This window comes from Rattus norvegicus, chromosome 5, assembly GCF_021556685.1.
Source record: "Rattus norvegicus strain SHRSP/BbbUtx chromosome 5, alternate assembly SHRSP_T2T, whole genome shotgun sequence".
NCBI lineage: Eukaryota > Metazoa > Chordata > Mammalia > Rodentia > Muridae > Rattus > Rattus norvegicus.
Window position 1 is genome coordinate 3,521,126 of NC_141538.1, and position 23,187 is coordinate 3,544,312.

The window sequence follows — 23,187 nt, forward strand, 5'->3', positions numbered from 1 at the left end:
AAAAGAAAGTTTTGAAAGAGCCCCAGAAAGGCAAAGAATTTGCTCTCAGCTTTAGTATTTATTTATTTATTTATTTATTTATTTATTTATTTATTTATTTATTTACTTTCTCACTTACTTACTTGTTGATTCATTGATTTATATATTTAAATATTTGGATTTTTAAAATTTACATTTCAAAAGCTATTTCCTTTCCTTGTTTCCCGTACATAACACCCCATCCCATCTGATCTTCCACTTCTATGAAGGTGTTCCCCATCCCTAACCCAGCCATACCTCCCTGACATTCCTCTACACTAAGGTCCAGCCTTTAAAGGACAAAAGAATTCTCCTCCCATTCGTGCCCAATAAATTCATCCTCTGCTGCATAAGTGGCTGGAGCTGTGGGTCTGTCCATGTGTATTCTTTGGGTAGTGGTTTAGTCCCTGGTAGCTCCCGTTGCTTGCTATTGTTCTTATGGGATTGCAAGCCCCTTTAGCTCCTTCAAACCTTTCTCCAACTTATGCATTGGGAACACTATTCTCAGTTCAAAGGTTTGTTGCTAGAATTGCCTCTGTATTTGTCCTGCTCTGTCTGAGCCTCTACAGAAACTGCTGTATCATGCTGCTTTCAGCATGCACTTCTTGGCTTCAACAATATTGTCTATGTTTGGTACATATATATATATATATATATATATATATATATATATATATATATATATATATATATGCTGGATGCTCAGGTGGAACAGACACTAAATGGTCATTCTTTCAGTCTCTGCTCTAAATATTGTTTCCATATCTTCTGTTATGATTAATTTTATTCATTCCCTTAAGGACTGAAGTATCTGCACTTTGATCATCCTTCTTCTTGACCTTCATGTAGTCTATGGATTGTATCTTGGGTAATTAGAGCATTTCGGCAAATATCCACTTATCAGTGAATGCATACCATGTGTGTTTTTCTGTGATTCAGTTACCTCATTCCTGATGACATTTCTAGTTCCACCCATTTGCTTGTAAATTTCATGAAGTTATTGTTTTTGATACCTGTATAGTACACCATTGTGTAGAAGTATCACATTTTCTGTATCCATTCCTCTGTTGAGAGGCATCTGGGTATTTTCCAGCTTCTGGCTATTATAAATAGATCTGCTATGAACATATTTGAGCATGTGTCCTTGTTATAGTTGAAGCATCATTTGGGTATATGCACAAAAGTGGTATAGGTGGGCCATTTGGCAGTACTATATCCAATTTTTTGAGGAATCTCCAGATCGACTTCCAGAGTGGTTTTACTAGCTTGAAATCCCACCATCAATTAAGAACACTTCTTTCTCCACATCCTCACCAGCATCTGTTTATATATGAGTTTTTGATCTTAGCCATTCTGACTGGTGTAAGGTCAAATCTAATGGTTGTTTTCATTTGCATTTTCTTGATGATGAAGAATGTTGAATAGTTGTTTAGGTACTTCTCAGCCATTCAATGTTCTTCAGATGAGTATTCTTTCTTTAGCTCTGTACCACATTTTTTATATAGGGTTATTTGACCTCTGGAATCTAACTTCTTGATTTCTTTGTGTATTTTGGATATTAGACCTCTATCAGATGTAGGATAGGTAAAGATCTTTTCCCATCAATTGGCTCTAATTTTGTCCTATTGACAGTGTCCTTTGCATTACAGAAGCTTTGCAATTTTATAAAGTCCCAATTGTCCATTCTTAAAGAGCATAAACCTTTGGTGTTTTGTTCAGGAAATTTTTCAGAGTGCCCATGTATTCGAGGCTCTTCCCCACATTTTCTTCTATTAGTTTGAGTGTATCTGGTTTTATATGCAGGTCCTAGATCCCCTTGTATTTAAGCCTTTTACATAGCCATAAGAATAGAATGATTTACATTTTTCTACATGCTGACCTCCAATTGAACCATCAAAAATTGTTTAAAATGCTATCTTTTTTCCCCACTGGATGGTTTTAATTCACTGTCAAATATTGAGTGACCATAGGGGTGGGTTCATTTCTGGGTCTTTAATTCTATTCTGTTTATCTATCTTCTTTTCTGTTTACCAGGACCATACAGTTTTTGTCACTTTTGCTCTGTAATACAGCTTGAGGTCCAAGATGGTGATTCCTCCACAAGTTCTTTTATTATTGAGGATAGTTTTCGATATCCAGATGAATTTGCAAATTTCTCTTTCTAACTCTATGAATAATAGAGTTGGAATTATGATGGGGTTTGCATGGAAGCTCTAGATTGCTTTGGGCCTGATGGCCATTTTTATTATATTTATCCTGCCAATCCATAAGCATGGTAGATCCTTCCATCTTCTGAGATCTTCTTTAAATTCTTTCTTCAGAGACTTGAAGTTCTTGTCACACAGATCTTTCCCTTGATTGGTTAGAGTTACACCAAGGTATTTTGTATTATTTATGACTATTATGAATGGTGTCATTTCCCTAATTTCTTTCGCTGACTGTTTATACTTTGAGAAGGCTACTGCTTTGTTTGACTTAATTTTCTACTCAGCCACTTTGCTGAAGTTGTTTATCAGGCTTACTATTTCTCTGGTGGAATTGCAGAGAGACACTTACTCAAGTCTCGGGAAATCGTGGACCCCAGACACAGAGAGACCATTTTGGATGTAATAAGCAAAGGCGAGGTTTATTACGGAGACCTATTACAGAGATCTCCGGGCTGACACATATCCCACGCAGGAGACAGAGGTGTCAGCCCCGAAACTCAAAAGTCAGAGGGCTATATAGAGAAGGCTAGGGGGTTTTGGCGTGGTTACATACAAATGGCTCATTCAAACATAGCAGTGAGAACAAAGCAGAAAGAGTACGTGTTAGAAGTCAGGGGCTTATCAGGGTCTGGAGGATGGCCCTGAGTGAGCTGGGGGGAGATGTCTTCCTGCCAGACGTCCCATGAATCAGTCCCATTAACTCAGGCTGGTTCTTGCATTCCTTTTCTTTATGGCTTGCCAGTCCTGCCTGGACAGTGTTTCCTGTGCTCCTTTATCTTTATGGCCTGCTAGTCCGGGCTGCAGGGCTTAGCCCTGGGACTGTGGCCTTTTGGGGTTTATTCTTTTAATTTTATATTTCTAAACCTAGAATTCGTATAATTCTCTTTTCATTCCCGTCTTCTCCTACTAAATAATTCTAATCTTAGAATTTTGATATCAAGTCTCGTATTTGGTCTCACCAGTTGTCCTAACTGACTGGTACTGTTGTCTCAGAACCATCAACTGCACAGCACCCACTCGATTTTTAACAAAAGCAATTAACCTGTTTGTCACACAGGAGCCAAAAACTAAAACCAAGAAAATTATTAATAATGGCCCAGCTGTAGCAGAGAGTAGGGTAGTCATCCAGGGAGATCTACTAAACTAGCTCTCGAACCATCTCTGATGTGTTTTTTTGTCTGTCTTTTGTCTAACCTTTTTCTAAGTTTATTTATGGAGTCTTTAATTATTCCTGAATGGTCTGTATAGAAGCAACATTTTTTTTTAGTATAGCACACAGACTCCTTTTTTAAGGAATATCAGGTCTGATTTTTTTTTTTTTATTTTGAAGGACTACCTCTGAGAGGGAGGTTAGGTATTCTTGGAGGTCAGCTAAAAAGTCCTTCTCTCTTTTTATATCTGAGTCAATGGCAGTTCTGAATTCTCTATAAGCCTTGTATTGTAGGGCAACAGCAGATGTCCTTGTGCTGCCCTTGCAGCACCTAGATAGCCCTAGCCCTAAGTAATTCTCAATCCTTTTTTTTTTTGTGTGTGTGTCTTACTAAGTCTTTAGCATCAGGATTCCAATCTGGACACTATCTGAAACTATACACCAAGGTCATGACTGTCTTTTAGAACTTCTAAACTTATACAGGTTGTGATCCCTGAGGCACAGTCCCAAGAAGTGTTAGGAGTACTAACATATGTAATGTTACATCATTTGTAATAGAAATCAAGCCTATTTCCACACCTATCCCGATGGAACTCAGGGCAAACATGCTGAGTGTCCCTCTAGGTCTCAGCTCTCAGCCCCAACAGCTAGTATGTGGCTGGTGAGGGCTGAGAATTGACAGCTGTCAGGGTGGTCAGCAGCACCAGGTACGGTCCTTTCCAGCGAGGCTCGAGTGTCTGGGCTCAGTGTAGCTGCTTCCGACCTGGAACTGATGGGATGTCTCAGGGGTCTCCGGGGCATAGGCTGTTGTCAGCTGTGAGCAGATTTCTTTCTGTATCACCTGTAGGTCTTTTAGCCTGGCACACAAATCATTATTACTATGGCACTATGACATGTTGGTTCAGTAACATCATCTAATACAGTCAGGGGAGCTGAGGCCCCATATAAGATCTCAAAGTGGGTAAGGCTGAATCTGGAAGGGGTATTTCTTGCTCTGAAGAGAGCAAGAGGGAAGGAGTGTCACCCAGTCTGTGCCAGTCTCCATGTTCAATTTGTTCAGGGTCTCTTTTAGAGTTCTATTTATTTACTCTACCTGTCCTAAACTTTGAGGTCTGTAAATACAATGTAATTTCCAATCGACCTCTAAATACTTGGCCACACCCTGGCTTACCTTGGCAACGAAAGTAGGGCCGTTGTCTGACCAGATTACCTTGGGCATTCCAGACCTGGGGAAGATTTCTTCCAGTATCTTCTTGATGATTGTAGAGGCCATCTCTCGTTTGGTGAGGAAACCTTCTATCTATTCCTGAAAAGGTATCTACAAGCACTAGGAGATACTTGTGATTATATTTTTCTGGTTTTATCTCAGTGAACTTCACTTTGAGTTTTTACTAAACTTTTCAGGTCTCTTTGTCTTGTTTGTTTGTTAAGCATTCACTTACTGACATACCTTATACTTTTTATTGTCTCTCTTGGCTAAAATATTAAAGTCTATTACATATATTTTAACTATTTGGACAAACTTTTTATCTCCTAAATGAGTCCATTTCTTAATTTGGCAAAGTGAGTCTTTTGTTTGTTCTTTGGGGGGTATAGCTTTCTCCCCAAGTGTGTCATTGTCCTTTTATCTTTTAAACAACTTGGGCCTTTTCTTCTGTTGTACAGTCTAAGTGAGGCCATCTCTTAGTCCAATCCCAGTTCCCAGTGGCTGTTTCTTGTAGGCCTGTAACCAGGATAGGCTCCTGCATAGCCATTTTTTGAGCCACTTTATCTGTTTTGTTACTGTCCCATGTCACTGAATCTCTTCCTTCCTGATGTCCTGGGCAATGAATAGTACTCACAGTTGTTGGCTTCATCAGGGCATCTAAGAGATGACAAAGGCATCTGTGGCGCTGATGTGCTGGGGGGTTGGGGTTCAACCATCCCAGATGACATTGTTTTGTCCACCATGGCAGCACCCACTTGTCTCTGACTTTCATTCATGAAGAGAACTGTTCCGGTCTGTGGACAAGGTCCTCGGCTTTCAGCAGGGGTCAATCAGCCAGTCGCAGAGGTCTTTCCTCCACCATGTGCTTCTGTCAGTGTTTGACACTCGAGCTGTGGTGGCTCCAGGTCCGGATTGGGCAGCAAGGTGACCAGATTGTCCCCAACTGGTGGAGAATCTAGTCCATGGCAGCTGACCAGTGGTCCCATCTTTTGGGACACTCTATCAGCCACTTTATCACACTTTAAGTCCTGGATTGGGTGATAATTGTTAGTGCCCGGCTGGCAGGAGTGATGTGTTCCAAGCAGAAAAGCACTAAGCCATTCATCTCCCAGCATCAGGTACTGGTGCACTGAGACAGGTCTTAAGCTCCACATACACAGTCTATAGATATGTATATACATGGCCTCACCCAGCCATTTTACCCCACGCAAGCCAATTTGGAGAGCAATTTTCTCATGAGCAAGGGATAGGGGCAGTCAGGGATGACCATGAATTAGTGGGTGGGTTACCCAGCCCATGCCAAGGTCCACTGTTCTTCGGGCAGTCCATAAGTATTGTTCGTTGTCAGTAGCCCCTTGCACTCAAGGTCTTTGGATATTGGCCCACTGGGGGGCATAGGAGCCCAGAGCATTGGATCCCTGTATCCACACTTCCCTTCTATCTCTGTGTATAGCCAGCACTCTAGGACCGAGAGGCTCTCCAGTGGCCCCTCTTGTTCTTTCTTGGGCAGTCCCTGAACCAGTGTCCTTTTTCTTTGTATTAGGCACACTGATCTTTAGCCAGGAATTCTCTTCTGTTGTCAGGTACTATCTTCCTAGGTTCCCTAACTACTGTGGCTAGTATATGTTCCTCTCTTGTCTTTTATCTCTCTTTAGCTCTCTAACGTCTTCTTCTTTTTGTCTCTTTTCTTCCCTAGCTTTCTGTTCTTTTTACCTCTTTTTTTTAACCTTACTTTTTCTGTAACTTATAATAACTCTCAGCAACATATAATAACTCTCTCAGTGACTTAGCTTAACCCTTTAAATTTCTGTAACTTTTTCTTCATATCTTTTCCTTATCTTAGCCAGATTGGTGGGGCATTTTTCAGTCCCTCAGAGACCCACCCTTGGAGTCTGCTAGCAGACCTGGAGCACTCCCTACCTTCAGGCATCTGAAGAGAGCAGGCAGAAGTGAGGGCCTTCTATCCATGTCTGGAACATTTTTTCTGGCCTCTAGTAGGATTCTGTCTTTCCTCGGTGGTAAAGAAGACCTGTGACAGTTACTAACAAGCGTCTCAAATGGGATGGTGAGAAAACAAGAGAATCTTGAGAATAGAGGTCCACTGAAGAGGGCAAATAGCATTTAGTCACACAGCTAAGTCAGGAGGCTTTCTTGGGACAAAAAGGCCTTGTGTCTGTGAAACAGAAAAGTGAGCAGAGAGGCACCCTATCTGTTATCGGCTGTCTCTCTGGACTTAGATTTTCCCTTAAGGAGTACCTTCCTTTAGTGCCAGCTCAGTGGCTTTATCGCTCAAGAGACCCATCCTCTAAATGGCACTAGGCTTCTAGTAAGAACTAATAACAAAAGGATGGAGAGATGGTTAGAACCTGAATGTTAGATACTAAGCAGCTGACAAAAGAATTGTAACCAGTTCACCTGGGGCTTCTTGTCTCTTATATCTAATAAAGAGATTGTTAATACTATAGTACCAACCTTTAATAAAAAAAAAACTATAGCTCTCTCCATGTCTCAGAATATCAGGACTGCAGTAGTAGTCCTTCACCAAACTGTCTCAGTGGGCTAAGGGCCCATGGAAAAGAAAATATTAATCCTGACCTTGGCCACAGCCAAAGCCTGAATTCTAAATTCTGACTGGCAAAACACAACAAAGTTCTTTACAGTTTGTTGTAGATTTTTTGAAACTATTTTAGGGGCTTCTCTGTCCCCCAACCTGGGACATTTCAACCACAGGGGCAGGAACTGGCTGCAGTGGGGATAGGATCAAAGGCATTCTCCATGCTAATGATGACCAGTGAGAAAAGTAATTTAATGCTGGAGACTGACTCCTCTCTTGGAATAGGGCCAGCAGATAAGGCAGGCTCCCTAAAGAACTTTTGTTAATGAGCACTCTCTTTCTGTGAGCAAGAGTTGAAGGTCTGGCCACTAAAAGCAGAAATTTCTTTCTTGTTCTTGTCTTCTTTAGAGTCCTCCCCCACCTCACTCTCAGCCTTTTTAGATTATTCTTCCTGTAGCATTTCTAACACAGCCTGTCCCTTTCTTATAGCCTGTTGACAGCATTTCTGATCTTTTAGGCAGCTACGCACTAAGTGCCATATCGGCTGAAACTCCGCCTTTAAGATTCCTTGCTCCCAAGCAAAATTTAAATCCTTTTCTAGCTTATCTCAGCTGTCCACCATGAGATTCCCAGAGATCGTGAACCAAGGTGTAGTAATTCACTAAGAAATCTCTCTGTAGTGTTTCTTTTTACCTTAAGCCTTTTCCTTTTAAACAGCTCCTGAAGAGCCAGAAAAATTGGGTGAGACTTGAGAAGTCCCCATGCTCGCTGCAGCAGCTCTGCAGCTAATTTCGCTCCCCTCTACTGTGTGTTGGGAGCACAAGCACAGATAAAACACTATGTTTTTTTAAAAAATTTACGTTGGCTATCAACCAACACACCGCCACTAGAGCGGGGTCTATAAAATTAAGTTTTTTACTCACTATACTTGTTTCATACCTGAGGCCTAATCTGGGGAACTTTTTTATTTACGAGCGGTTTTGTCCTCAAGGTTTTTGTTAATGTCTGTTTACACAACTGTTAACAGCAGCTAGGCTGCTCAAGGGGAGTAAAGGGAGGGGCCTCTCTCCTTGGGGAGGAGGCTCAAGAGAGAAAGACAAAACTCCCTGGCAGAAAATTTCTCTCAAGCAAATTATTTTTAACTTTTAACTTAAGCACCAAGAGGACCAAGTAAAACTCTTTGACGAACAAAGCAAACAGTTTCATGATTTCAAACACAGTCGTCAGTCCAAGATTTTAAACACAGTCGTCAGTCTAAATTCAAAAACAAAACAAAAGCCAAAAAGACACTCGACAATACCACAGAAAACAAACCAGACAAACAAGACCAAGACAAAGCATCCTATAACCAATTTTCACAGATGTCTGGTACCTTCAGTACCTGGCCCAAACTGCAGCTTAACCTTAGCTGCTTTTGGGATGAGATGGACCATCTGATTCCACCTCCCAACAGGATTTCAGAGTGTCCTCTTGTCCTAACATCCGTCCAATGGTCTACCATCAAAGACAAAGGGGTTATCACAGTCTGCCCCATGGCAAAGAAAAAGAACACCAAACACAGAAACAGAACACAGACAGCAGACACTAAGGAGCACTCTGTCTCCTTTGTTGCAGAAAACCACAGTCAGGTCCTCCTGACTGCCCACAGCCGGGCTCTTCCAACTGTTCTCCGCCCGTGGAACGTCTTCCAGGGGCTGCAGCCTGTGGGCCACGGGGAGTCCCCCACTTCCGCAGCCAGAGGGTCCTCATGAACCACAAAGGCAGCTGCACTGAGTGGGGATACACATCTACTCTCCTAGCACAGGGCAGGAATACACATCCACCCTCTTAGCACAAGGTAGGAACACACATCTGCCCTCTTAGCACAGGGCAGGAATACACATCCACCCTCTTAGCACAGACACAGATTGAGACTCCACGTCCACTCTCTAAGTACCAGAGTGAGACTTCACTGGTACCAAGACACACACATATACACACACGGCGGAACCAAAACAGAGACAGACACAGACTGACAATTGCGGCGCCGCTCACAGAGAAACACTCAGACAAACATCCAACTCACCTCCAAGGCATCTTCAGAGTCTGGGGTGGTCGGCAGATCCCGGACGAGCCCCCATTTATGAAAGATCCCATGCAGAGAGACCCTTACTCAAGTCTTGGGAAATCACAGACCCCAGACACAGAGAGACCATTTTGGATGTAATAAGCAAAGGCAAGGTTTATTACGGAGACCTATTACAGAGATCTCCGGGCTGACACATATCCCACGCAGGAGACAGAGGTGTCAGCCCCGAAACTCAAAAGTCAGAGGGCTATATAGAGAAGGCTAGGGGGTTTTGGCGTGGTTACATACAATTGGCTCATACAAACATAGCAGTGAGAACAAAGCAGAAAGAGTACGTGTTAGAAGTCAGGGGCTTATCAGGGTCTGGAGGATGGCCCTGAGTGAGCTGGGGGGAGATGTCTTCCTGCCAGACGTCCCATGAATCAGTCCCATTAACTCAGGCTGGTTCTTGCATTCCTTTTCTTTATGGCTTGCCAGTCCTGCCTGGACAGTGTTTCCTGTGCTCCTTTATCTTTATGGCCTGCTAGTCCGGGCTGCAGGGCTTAGCCCTGGGTCTGTGGCCTTTTGGGGTTTATTCTTTTAATTTTATATTTCTAAACCTAGAATTCGTATAATTCTCTTTTCAGAATCATTGGGTCAATTAAATATACTATCATATCATCTCCTAATGGTTATATATTGACTTCCTCCTTTCCAATTTGTGTCAGTTTGACCTCAATTTGCTGTCTGATTGCTCTGACTGGACTTTGAGTACTATATTGAATAAGTAGGGAGAAAGTGTTCAGTCTTGTCTATTCCCTGATTATAGTGGGATTGCTTCAAGTTTCTCTCCATTTACCTTGATATTAGCTACTGTTTTGCTGTATATCGCTTTTATTATGTTTTGATTTGGATGTTGAATTCCTAATCTTTCCAGGACTTTTATCATGAAGTGGTGTTGAATTTTGTCAAATGCTTTCTCAGAATCGAATGAAATAATTATCTTTCTTTTTTTCTTTGATTTCATTTACATAGTGGATTATGTTTATGGATTTCTGTATATTAAACCATCCCTGCATCCCTGGGATGAAGCCAGCTTGATCATGATGGATGATTGTTTTGAATTGTTTTTGGGTTTGGTTTGCAAGAATTTTATTGAATATTTTTGCATCGATATTCATAACGGAAACTGGTTTGCAATTCTTGCTCTTTGTTGGGTCTTTGGGTGTTTTAGTTATAAGCATAATTGTGGCTTCAGAAAATAAATTGTGTAGTGTTTCTTCTATTTCTTCTATTCTGTGGTATAGTTTGGACGGTATTGGTATAAGGTCTTCGATGGAGTTATGATAGAATGCTGCACTGAACCCATCTTATCCTGGGTATTTTTCAGTTGAGAGACTTTTAGTAACTTCTTTTATTTCTTTAGAAGTTATGGGAATGTTTAGATGGTTTATTTGATCCTGATTTAAATTGATATGAGGTATCTGTCTAGAATATTTTCCACTTGATCCAGATTTTCCAGTTTTGTTGATTATTGGCTTTTTTAGTAGGATCTGATGATTTTGTAAATTTTCTCAGATTCTGCTGTTATGTCTCCCTTTTCATTTCTTAACTGTAAAGTGAATGTTTATTTGAATATTTTAGGTTAGTTTTACTACTAATTTATTAGAAATTGCCACATGGTATATGTTCCTCAAGACTGGGGTTTGTCAATGACTTCAAATTTGGGATACTCAAAGATGAAGTATCTCTCCTTTACCAACATTTGTTTAAGGTTAAAAAGCTCTCTGTCCAGATATTGGTGATACTCTGGGCCAGTATCAACAGGTCCTCCAGATGTCTGTTGCTTTGTTTTGACCTCTTTAATCTTGTCCATGAAGTTTCTGTACAGGATCAAGTTCCTTATTAAACACCACAGCTGTAACACCAATGTTCCTCCTCAATTGCACAGAGACTACTGAACAAAGGACAGAGGAGAGCCTGAAGATCCTAGAAACGATCTTGGTTTAGTCTGTTCTACTTGTACTGAGTCCCAAGTTGTTAGAGTCACCACTGCCACTACTGTTCAACTCCTCCCTTTCATTTTGTTAATCTGAATACATTCTCTGTGCCCTCTGGTTAGTCTGGTTAAGGGTTAATCTGTCATGTTGATTTTCTCAAACAACCAGCTCCTAGTTTTGTTGTTAATTTGTTTAGTTCTTTTTTGTTTTCACTTGGTTGATTTCAGCCCTGAGTTTAATTATTTCCTAAATCAGTGTATTTGATTCTTTTTTTTCTAGAGCTTTTATGGGTGCTGTCAAGTTGTTAATGTATGCTCCCTCTAGTTTCTTTTTGGAAGCACTCAGAGTTATTAGTTTTCCTCTTAGCATTGCTTTCATTGTATCCCATAATTTTGGGAATCTTGTACCTACATTTTCATTATATTCTAAAAAGTTCTTAATTTCATTTCTCTTTTTTTATTTCTTCCTTGACAAAGCTATCATTGAGTAGAACATTGTTCAACTTCCATGTGTATATGGGCTTTCTGTGCTTTTGTTGTTATTGAAGAGACAGCCTTTGTCTGTAGTAAGATGATATGATACATGGGATCATTTACATCTTCTTGTGTTTGTTTATGCCTGTTTTGTGACTGATTTTATGGTCAATTATGGAGAAGGTACCAGGAGGTGCTGAGAAGAAGCTATATTCTTTTGTTTTAGGACGAAGTGTGCTAAACATATATGTTAAATCCATTTGGCGGAAAATTTGTTAGTTTCTCTATGTCTCTCTTTACTTTTTGCTTCCATGATCTGTCCATTGATGAGAGGAGGGGTATTGAAATCTTCTACTATTATTGTGTGGTGTGCAATGTGTGCTTTGTGCTTTAGTAAGGTTCATTTTATGAATGTAGGTGTCCTTGCATTTGGAACAGAGGGACTCAGATTTGAGAGTACTTCTCAGTAAATTTTTCCTTTGATGAATATGAAATTCTTCCTCTTCTTTTTGAAAACTTTTAATGGAAAGTCGATTTTGTTTGATATTAGAATGGCTACCCCAACTTGTTTCTTAGGACCATTTGCTGAGAAAATTGTTCTCTAGTCTTTTACTCTGGGGTAGTGGCTGTCTTTGTCACTGAGGTGTGTTTTCCTTATGCAGCAAAACGCTGGGTCCTCTTTAAGTATCCAGTCTATTAGTCTATTTCTCTCTATTGGGAAATTGAGTCCTTTGATGTTAAGAGCTAGTAAGGAAAAATAATTGTTGTTTCCTGTTATTTTTGTTGTTTGAGGTGTAACTATGTTTGTGTCTCACTTTCTTTAGGCTTGATGCAAGAAAATAAATTTCTTTCTTGTCCCCGGTTGAAATTTCTCTCCTTCGGTTAGAGCTTTCTCTCTATTATTTTTTGTAGGGCTGAATTTCTGGAAAGTTATTGTGTAACCTTGTTTTTTTTATGGAATATCTTGGTTTCTCCATGAATGTTGATTGAGAGGTTTGCTGGATACTGTAGCCTGGTCTGGCATTTGAGTTCTCTTAGAGTCTATATGACTTCTGCCCAGGATCAGTCTCTGGTGAGAAGTCTGGTTAATTATGATAAGTCTGCCTATATATGTTACTTAACCTTTTTCCTTTACTGCTTTTAATATTCTTTGTTTTGTGCATTTGGTGTTTGGACTATTATGTGACAGGAGGAATTTCTTTTATGGTCCAATCTATTTGGAGTTCTATAGGCTTCTTTTATGTTTGTGGGCTATCTCTTTCTTTAAGTTAGGGAATTTTCCATGTATAATTTTGTTGAAGATATTTAGCAGACTTTTAATTTGGTAGTCTTGACTCTCTTCTATACTTCTTATTCTTGTTTGATCTTCTCATTGTGTCCTTGATTTTCTGGATGATTTTAGTTAGGAGCTTTTTGCAATTTACTGGGTTTTTTTTTTTGGCAGTTGTGTCCATGTTTTCTATGGTATCTTCTGCCCTCAGAATCTCTCTTCTATCTCTTATATTATGTGTGATTCTTGCATCTATGACTCCTTATCTCTTTCTTAGGATTTCTATCTCCAGGGTTCTCTTCCTTTGTATTTGTTTATCATTTATATATCTGTTTTTAAATCTTGGGTTGTTTTGTTAAATTCCTTTACCTGTTTGGTTGTGTTTTCCTGTAATTCTTTAAGGGATGTTTGTGTTTCTTCTTTAAGGGCATCTAAGTGTTTACCTCTGTTTTCCTTTATTTCTTTAAGGGAGTTTTTTATGTCCTTCTTAAAGTCCTCTATCATCATTATGAGGTGTGATGTTAAATCTTAACCATGTTTTTCCAGTGTTTTTTGGATATTCAGTATTTGCTTTGGAGGGAGAACAGAGCTCTAGTGGTATGAAATAGTCTTGGTTTCTTTTCTTAGCTTCCTACACTTGCCTTTCACCACCAGGTTGTCTCTGGTGTTAGGCTGTGTTGTTCTCTCTGTTAGTGTCTTGATCTTCTTGTAAGCCTGCGTGTCAGCACTCCTGTAGACCTGTTTATTAATAGCCATATCTGTGTTCTGAGAGCTGTGTGACCACTCAGTTCTGGATGCAGGCAAAAACAAGAAGAGTCCTGTCCCAGACTTCTCCTTGATTTGTGTGTCTTGAGGACTGTAGGGGAGTCACTCAGAGAAGAAGAGTTTGTCTTCCCTCTGCTCTCAGGTCTATCAGCCTCTGGTTTCGTCCCATGAAGAGCATTTTAGTGAAAAATAGCAATTTGAAAAAGGAAAAAAAACATATAATATGTTTGGTTCAAGTGAAATTGACTTGACTTCTATTCAATGAGATAAATGTATTAAGAGAGTGATAATTTTTGGGCCAGACCTCACCAAGCTAAACTTTGTTCCATGCATGATGGAACACACTTTAATACCAGGAGACTGAGGCAAGCAGATCTCTTGATTCCTAGGCCTGCCTTCTTTACACCATGTTCAAGTAGAGAAACACTGAAATTCTGGCCTGTGGTACATGTTTTCATCCCAGCAATCAGGAGATGGAGACATGCAGATCTCTGCGATTAAGGTTAATTATAGAGCAAGTTCTAGGATAGCAAATTTTAGGAAGTGAAATAAATGAAAAACATAAAGCTGCTAATAATGCAGTAAGAAAAGAGGGTCATGTTCTAGTTGCAGAAAGCATCATAATTCTATAGATTCAGCCATGTGGATCTGGATTTAGAGTCAACAATATAAGGGATTCCTGTGACAATTGATGTCAGCTTGAACTAAGAAATTAACTGTGATTAGGAAGACATCATCATCCCTGTGAGAAAATCTGGAAAGTATTTTCTGAGATCACAATGAAGCTGTGCTCCAGAGACAGCCAAGCTTTTACCTCATGATGACAGTGGAGTTGGTAATTTATAAGATTCATCCTGGTGGTGGTGGCTTTGAAGGTATAAAGAGAAAATGGAGAGTAGCTGAGACTTGGCACTGTGAGATTCCAGGGAGTATCATTGGTAAAGATACAGTCTCAGTTTCAGTTGATTGCCAAAAACTGAAGGGAACGTGCAAATGAGTTAAAGAGGGTTTCCATGAAGAAAGCCTGTGAGAGGTTATTGATAAATTATAGTTGCTGTGGAAAACTACAGTGAATTGGAGATGCCAGTACCATGAGATGATGAACAGAAACAACAGCAGCAAGGGGAAGTCAATCAGAGAATAGATATGTGCATCACAGACTTACAACTTGAAGCTGTAACATTTAATGTGCCTTGGAGACCCCATAATATTTGAGAAGGGAAGCAATGGTATATCTGTTGAGGAAAGCTGCTAACCAGGAATGGAAGCTCACAAAAATAATTGTTGTGCAGTCAACAAAAAATGTCCAAATTTCTAATTTTGAACATGGTTTTGACATCAGACATGGGGATGCAGAGTTTAGAGTTTATCCAGAGAGGCTTTTTCCCAGTATTTATTCACTATGAGATTATTTGATGTACATAGCATACATCATCTAATTTTTGATTTTTACTTTAAAGGCAACTAAACTTATGTAATTGAATGAATCTCAGAAAAGACTTTGATCTTTTGACTTTTAATATTGATGAGACTGATAAATACTCTGGGGACTCTTGTAGTTAGACTAAATATAATTTACATTATGCTATGTTTAGGTATGACCTCCATATACTCATATAATTAAAGAAGCCTATGTGGACTAGGGCAAAAAATGTGTTTGTTTGGCCCAGAAAGTGGCAGTCTTTGGAGTTGTGACCCTGTTGGAGGAAGTGTGTCATTATTGGCTTGGGTTTGAGAGCTTCATCTTAGCTCCCTGAGGATGACAGTCTTGTTCTTTTTGGCTATAGAACAAGATGTTGCACTTTTTTCTTCTCTTGTGCCATGGCTACCTGGGCATTCCTATTCTCCTGTCTTAATGATAATGGACTGATTCTCTGAATCTGGAAGCTGGCACCCTTACAAAATGTCCCAACAAAAGTTAGCTTAGTCATGTTGTTTGCTCTCAGAAGTAAAATCCTAAGACAGCCCTCAGGCTTGAATACTTGTTTCTGAGTTGGTTGATCTATTCTGGAAGGTTGTGAAATCTGTAGTAGATCTTGTATTGAGAGAGGGGTTATAATGTATATTAGTTATGGTAATTTAGGGTCACAGAACTTGTAGAATGAACCTTTCTCTCCATGTAAAGCTAATGTATTGGAACGGCTTACAATCTAGAGTCCAACTAATCCCACAATGGCTATAGAAAGTACAAAAATGTAATAGTTTCTTAGTTGCACAAAGTTGGATGTTTCAGGTGGTCTTAAGTAATGGCGCCAAAGTGGCCACAGTACCGAGAATCAGGAGTAGGCCTGGTTAATTTTAAGAAAAGGCAGAGACTCTGATCATTTGTGCTAAGAGAATGCCAATGCTTTACTGACCTTCACAGTACATATAACCCAAATTCACTGGGTGAAAAATCTCAGGAAGCACAGTGGAAAAATGAGTTTACATTCTCAGCAGGAAAACAGAAACTGAAACCAAGAACTGACATCAAAGATGTTAAAGCCCAGGTGTTACAGCCCAGGCCCAAACAGAAAGTTCAGGATGTTCCTTTCTAAAGAGAAAGGGCTTTCAAATGCATCAGAAAGGCTCAGCAGTGGGTAAACACTGAGGGTCCCCAAGAGGGTCCAACACTTCAGTATATGATGGAATCCAGAAAAATTGGGATCCAGTGTCAGTGAAGAAATCAATGAACTTAAAAGGTGGAGGAAACAGGCAAATAACAAAACCTTCATTGTTTGATCTCATTATATAGCCTTCCATTAATAGTTATGTCCTAGATTGAAAGATAATCTTTCTACTTCAAGATTTGAATCAAAATCCTGTAGTCTTTCCACCTAAAATGTCTAGACTAGAAGCAGATTCAACCACTTGAAACCAAGCAGAAAATTTCTCACAGATGTACCTTCCATTACCGGATTATAGTTTAGTTCATGTATAGTCAAGTTGACAATCATGAATAGCCATCAAAGAGCAGATGCACACTGTGTTCTGACTTAGTTTCTTGACTGTTGATGCAATATGACAAGTTGATCTCTTTCCAGCTTCTGTGATGGGATTATCCCCTTGGATTTCTAGGAAGGATAAGCACTTCTTCCTCTAAATTGTCTATATCAAGTATTTGTTCACAGCAATAAAATGAACAGCTGGTTCACTTGGATAGTTGACAATACTGCAGGTTTGATGCTAACATTGTATGCATTGGAAAGACAAAAGAGACAATTAGAAGGGAGGGGATAAGTTCAGGATATTTATCAACCCATGCAATAGGCAGACAGTCTTGGGGCACTCTACCTCTGCCTCTTCTACAGAGTTCACCATGAGACAAAAAGGAACAGCTGGGTCCTTCCACATCACAGAATGACAAATTTGGCTTCTCAAATCTGCCTTTTACAGTGAAAAGCATCTTATCCTATCCAGTGCTCAAAAGAAGGATATGGTGAACATTATGATATTTATTTAACCATTAATATCAGCACAGTTACACTAATAGTAATTACCAGTAACCTAGTACATAGGTGCTGATTGTTCAACAAAGTGCATTGGGTAGCATGCCATTTTTTTTAAATCTTCTTTTTATAAGGATTCTAGCTCTCCTCTAGCCCCACACCAAACAGAAGTATTGGAAAAGTTGTTAGGATACAATGAGCCTGTTTTGCAATAGTTCTTTGAGGGCAAGCTCTATCTTCTTTGGCAGCTGTTCAGTCCTGTAGGGAACATCAAACAGAACTCAACAGCTGAAAATCAGTCCTCTAGGCAGGCAGACAGCAGGCATAAATTGGTATCTATAGTCCTCTCCTCAAGCAGGCAGACACCAGACAGCTAGAGTTCAATTCTAAAGAAACTGATGGGCTCACTGACCAAAATAAGGGGAGATTGTGGAAGTAGCAAGCCACCATAGGAACCCCATAAGCAGTTATTTGGAGAGTTTCTCTTAATGGCTGCTTATTACAAGTTGAAATTAGCAATGCTAGGTAAGGTGAACCAATGCACGTGTATTGTTAGCAAAGAATAGTGAGGTGCAGCAAATCAAATAAATGCTCAGTGCTCAATTCCCAGTGTTGTGGGTCCCTATTTATACTCCTTATTTCCAAGGTTCTATCATGTGTTTGCTATATCAAATCATATTTTCACTTGTGTCTGCTTCAGGAAAACATTCTCTAACATATATGTTCCAGATAAATATTCCTTTACCTGTGTGTTCCAGCAGAATATTCTTTGCTATAACTAACTTTCCAAAGAAACTAGAAGTATCCACTTTAGCAGAGGCAGTACGTAATTCCACCTATTACTACTTCAAATGACAAAGTGAAAGAAAGGAACAGGTCTTGTAGTCATTGTGCAGTTGAATTGTGCTCTCTGGGCTGTTGTAGAGAAGCCAAAATATTTATTTTTCTTACTCATTTATTATTTATTAAATGTATATGCATTGAGGTGATTCCTGCAGGTGCCATGGCAGGAAGAGAATAGATCTATAAAGAGCTCAGACTGAAAACTAACTTTAGCCTGACTTGCAGGATCAAATTTTGGGAGTCTGATATCATGCACTTTATTCTCATATATTTAAATACCATATAATTTGGGGGAAAAGTTTCCTGGTGTTACACAATCTCCAGTGCACATGAAGGCACAATTGCAATGACATTTAACTCAAATATTTATTTCTTCAAAGAAGATGGATTCTTTCCATCGACTGCCTCTATTAGCTTAGTGACATAAGAAAGGACGTGGCATGGCTTCATTCATGGAGATAGCTTAAAAGTTGTTTGGGTTATTATCTACATCTAATCCTTGTTGAGGGAGTATGAGAGGGTTCCTGTTAATCCAAACACCGTAAGAGTTATTTTGAATATTACTAATTTCTGTGCATCTGTTAATCCAAATAAGGTAAGAGTTATTTGAATATTATTCATCTCTGAGTCTGGTTGTCGAAGCTTGATATGGCCTGGTGTATCAGATATTGCAAATCACCAGATTATTAATCACATCAATCCCCAGCTTTCCAGGTTCTTTGTCCTTACCATGGAGTCAATTACCCTGCATGCTCCTGGATTCCATGAAGACATGTAGGTAAAAGGGCTTTTGTGCTACCAATCATGTATGTAGGTACAAATATGTATTAAGTGCATGTGTATATGTGAACATATGTGTAGAAGCCAGAGAGCAACTTTAAATTTGTCTTTCCTCAAGAGAAAACCACTTATTGGTTTTTTTTTTAGTTTTTTTTTTCAGACAGAGTTAAGAACTGGTTTGGTGTTCAACCAGACTATCTGGCAAGTGACCCACAGGAATATGCCTGGCTCTTACTCCTCAGTACTTGAGTCACAGGTGTGTACTTGAACACCCATTTTGTTTTGTTATAACAGAGGTTCTGTGTTTGAACTGGGGTCCTAATGCTTGCTCAGCAAGTATTTTACAGAACAAATATAATTCTCTCCCCAGCCCTGCTTTTATTTATTTATGTAACATTGCTGATGGCCTGCAAAAGGAGATAAATTTATGTAGGGAAATATAACAAGGTGGTAATTAAAATATATTTCCATGTTTGTTCATGTTTTCAGAAGCTGGGTCAGTTGATTGATGTTGGATTGGAGTTTGGAGTAGTGTGTTCAGCAAGCAAATCTGAGGTCTGCAGAACCTATAATCTGAGGTGGGAGTACTTATTGTAGTCTTAAGATTGAGAACTGTAGAGTGTGCCAGTGACCTGGAAATATATAAATCATGGGGCTTCTGTTGAGTAGTCCTGAGGATGGGTTCTTTCTTCTGAAAGTCCACATTCCCATCTGAGACTTGCTGAAATTAGATGAGTCCATACATATTGAAGTAGGATACCCTGGTTTATTCTGAGCCTCTGACTTCAGTGGTAAAGACATCTAAAATGCAAAACATGTGCTCCTGTGCACAAAACATCTGGGCACTAACTTTCTAGGGGATTTTCATATATATTCATTCTTGTCTCCTTAAAGATCATATGATTTGATTCTTAGTAGTGGAGAGGTTATTAGTGGTGCCACTTTCTGCCTCACTACTATGTACAAGTGTTTCAATCTTAGCTTCTATAGGCACCTCCCATTGCATACATCCAAGGATCCCCCTTGCAAGGTGTGCTGAGTGGTTGCCACTTGATAGTGGATTCCTGCATACCACTGACATGCTGAATTGTGTATTTTCCTTCAGAATCTAGGTAAAGTGTACAGATACTTGGCTGACTGCTTGCCATTGACTTGTAGTTGTCCGAGAACTTGTCTGTTACTAGCTCCCAGTTTACTCTGCTCTTACTAGGATATTTGAATCTTTTAATATTGATTGTGGCTTTTCAGCATGTGTGGGAATGAATTTCTGTGAAAGGTATTTAATTTTTCTTATGTATATAGATTTGTGTTGTTTTGTGGTGTGTGTGTGTGTGTGTGTGTGTGTGTGTGTGTTTTGCATGAGTGTGAAGGTATGTCTTCCATGTGCGATGGTAAACATATTCATGTTCATTCATTCATTAGGGTAGACATTGTGTGAGTTCCTGGATTCCTTTGTAACTTATTCATTGAGGCAATGTTTTAAAATGAACCTCAGAGCTGCTGGAAAACCAGTTCGTCAAGAAAGTCAGTTTGTTCCTGGGGTACAATGCTGTCTGAATAACAGGTAGGTTGCCATGCCCATTCAGTCTTTCTCTTGATACAGGAATTTTGATCTCCAATCTACAAACTTGTGCCACATGTACCATATTCATTAATCCATAAATCAGCTCATGAAAGAGGTTTTTCGGGCGAGTGGGAAGCCCTAGAGGGGATGCTACCTTGTGAGGGTAGACAAGGTGAGAGATAGCTGGGGTGACTAAGGCTTTATTTTTTGTGTCCATGGTAACTGTGGCATCTAAATGGAAACATACCCTTCATAGGGGATGCTCATTTGGAGCTTGGTGTTGAGAGCACAGAGTGAACAAATATTCTGAAGACAGAGTGAAAATGTGCCTGTGACCTTAAAATTTACTCAATGATCCAGAAACTTCAACAGTAAAGCCATTAATCACAATGCTGTCAGGTAAAACAGAAAGAACGTCTTAGGATACTCTTGGAACAAACTGCACACAATGCCTGTTTCAAATCCAAACGTCCTGGACTTCAATGGGTGATGCAATTTTTGTTTGCTCTCAGTGATACAACAAAGTGTCAGGGAGGGATCTGACCTACTGAGATGAAATTGAGTAATTTCTTCTGAGTTTGTAGCCTGGTCTTCCTTGCATGCTCGTAACACTTGTCTCACAGTTGAACCTTTTTCAGAGATTCAAAGGTAAGACAGTAAAATAATGTTAGAATAGGACAGCAGAGTCGGAACTTAGCCTTACAATGAATGGCAGCCTTGGTAGTGTAGTAATGGCTCTTTAATCATTCCTTCCTTTAATTTCTTCCGTCTTTGCTTCTGTCCTTTTTTACTACTTTCCTTTCTTTATTCTGAGTATGTTCTGTGTTTCATGTACATTCTTGTTTGTATGTCATACTTGCATATAAATATTTATGTACAGAAGCATATGGAATTTCAAAACTCATAAAAGATACTTTAATTGATTACTCTGTACATAATTTTCTGAAGTGTGCTTGCTGAACCCATAGTTCACCAATTTTATGTACCTAAGCTAAAACTCTTTCCTTGAGACCCATGGTATAAGGACCATCATACTGCCACTATAAAGGCGAGCTGCTATACCCACTCAGCTTATTTATTTGTTTTGTGGAATCTGCAATATAGACTTCCATCCTCACTATTTGAGGTAAGCACATGATTCTTTGAAGCCGACTCCTCTGCAACACCTCCTGGATTTATAAATAATATATTGAATACTAAATTGATTTCTAAATGGCACCTTCCATGTGGCCCAAAATACCTACAAATGGGTCCCAAAACAAAATTATGGGCTTACTTAAAGGATTATGAAAGAAAACATAAAGAGAAAAGAAAACAAAATGAAACAACAATAAATCGTCTATTTAATGTTTCACAAAGTGATGCCAATAATTTGTTAAGATAACCAAAGGCAGATGTTTTATTTTTTGACCCTCTCCCTCAATTAAATCCCCACAGATTGCAGGATTTCGTTTTGAATTTACAGTATGATAATTTGTTAAAAGATTTCTTAAATAGTATTTTTGTAAATTGTTATAGTCAATTTTGGCATATATATATATTTGTACTGTTATAGTAGAAGTATGCCCCAAAGACCTCACCATATATTTAAAATACCAGAAGATCCGTCTCATACACCTAACCTTTCAGCAGTAATAGTATTGGAGACAAGGGTTATTTTGAGATTTGCTTAATGCGACCAAGTTTCTTCTATATTCATTTCATACATGCACATAATGGATAATGACTGCTTTCCCACCCTCTGAACCCCCATCTGGCTAATGTTGAGCACCCTCCCTATAAGTCCTTTTCCTTCATCCATGTGTTATGGTATTTCTTGTTTTGTGACCCAAAGAGACTAGGAGGTACTCTATGTTACCAGGGTTTGGAACTATTTACTGGGGCCTGTTGATGTCACCAGGGCATACCTAAGAATAATGAAAACTGTCTTTCTTCTAGAATTTATACAGTAGCCCCAGTGCAAAAGGGATAGGTGGAGATGCATGTCGCCTTGTTCTTTGTAGCTTAGAAAATGAAAAGGACAATAAAAAGACATAGATCAACAAACTGGATACACAATGAGGACCCTACATTCTGCTGCCTACAGGAAACACACCTCAGAGACAAAGACAGACACTACCTCAGAGTGAAAGCCTGGAAAACAGCTTTCCAAGCAAATAGTCGGAAGAAGCAAGCTGGAGCAGCCATTCTAATATTAAATAACATCAATTTTCAAGTAAAAGTCATCAAAAAAGGTAAGGAAGGACACTTCATATTCATCAAAGGAAAAAATCCACCAAGATGAATTCTCAATCCTAAATATCTATGCCCCAAATACAAGGACACCTACATATGTAAAAGAAACCTTACTAAAATTCAAAACAAACATTACACTTCACACAATAATAGGAGGAGATTTCAACACCCCACTCTCATCAATGGACAGGTCATGGAAACAGAAATTAAACACAGATGTAGACAGACTAAGAGAAGTCATGAACCAAATGGACTTAACAGATATTTATAGAACACTCTATCCTAAAGCAAAAGGATAAACATTCTTCTCAGCTCCTCATGGTACTTTCTCCAAAATTGACCACATAATTGGTCAAAAAACAGGCCTCAACAGGTACAGAAAGATAGAAATAATCCCATGCGTGCTATCAGACCACCACGGACTAAAGCTGTTCTTCAATAACAAACAATAAGTGAAGAACGCCCACATATACGAGGAAGTTGAACAATGCTCTACTCAACGATAACCTGGTCGAGGAAGAAATAAAGAAAGAAAATAAGATTTCTTAGAACTTAATGAAAATGAAGGTACAATATACCCAAACTTATGGGACACAATGAAAGCTGTGCTAAGAGGAAAATTCATAGCTCTGAGTGCCTGCAGAAA

The 23,187-nt window shown here is 39.3% G+C and overlaps 1 pseudogene; it reads right to left on the bottom strand.

Moving 5' to 3' along the window:
- Positions 1-10,876: 10,876 nt before the first annotated feature.
- Positions 10,877-20,523, bottom strand: LOC148005569 (ATP synthase peripheral stalk subunit F6, mitochondrial pseudogene; annotated as a pseudogene).
- Positions 20,524-23,187: the final 2,664 nt, after the last annotated feature.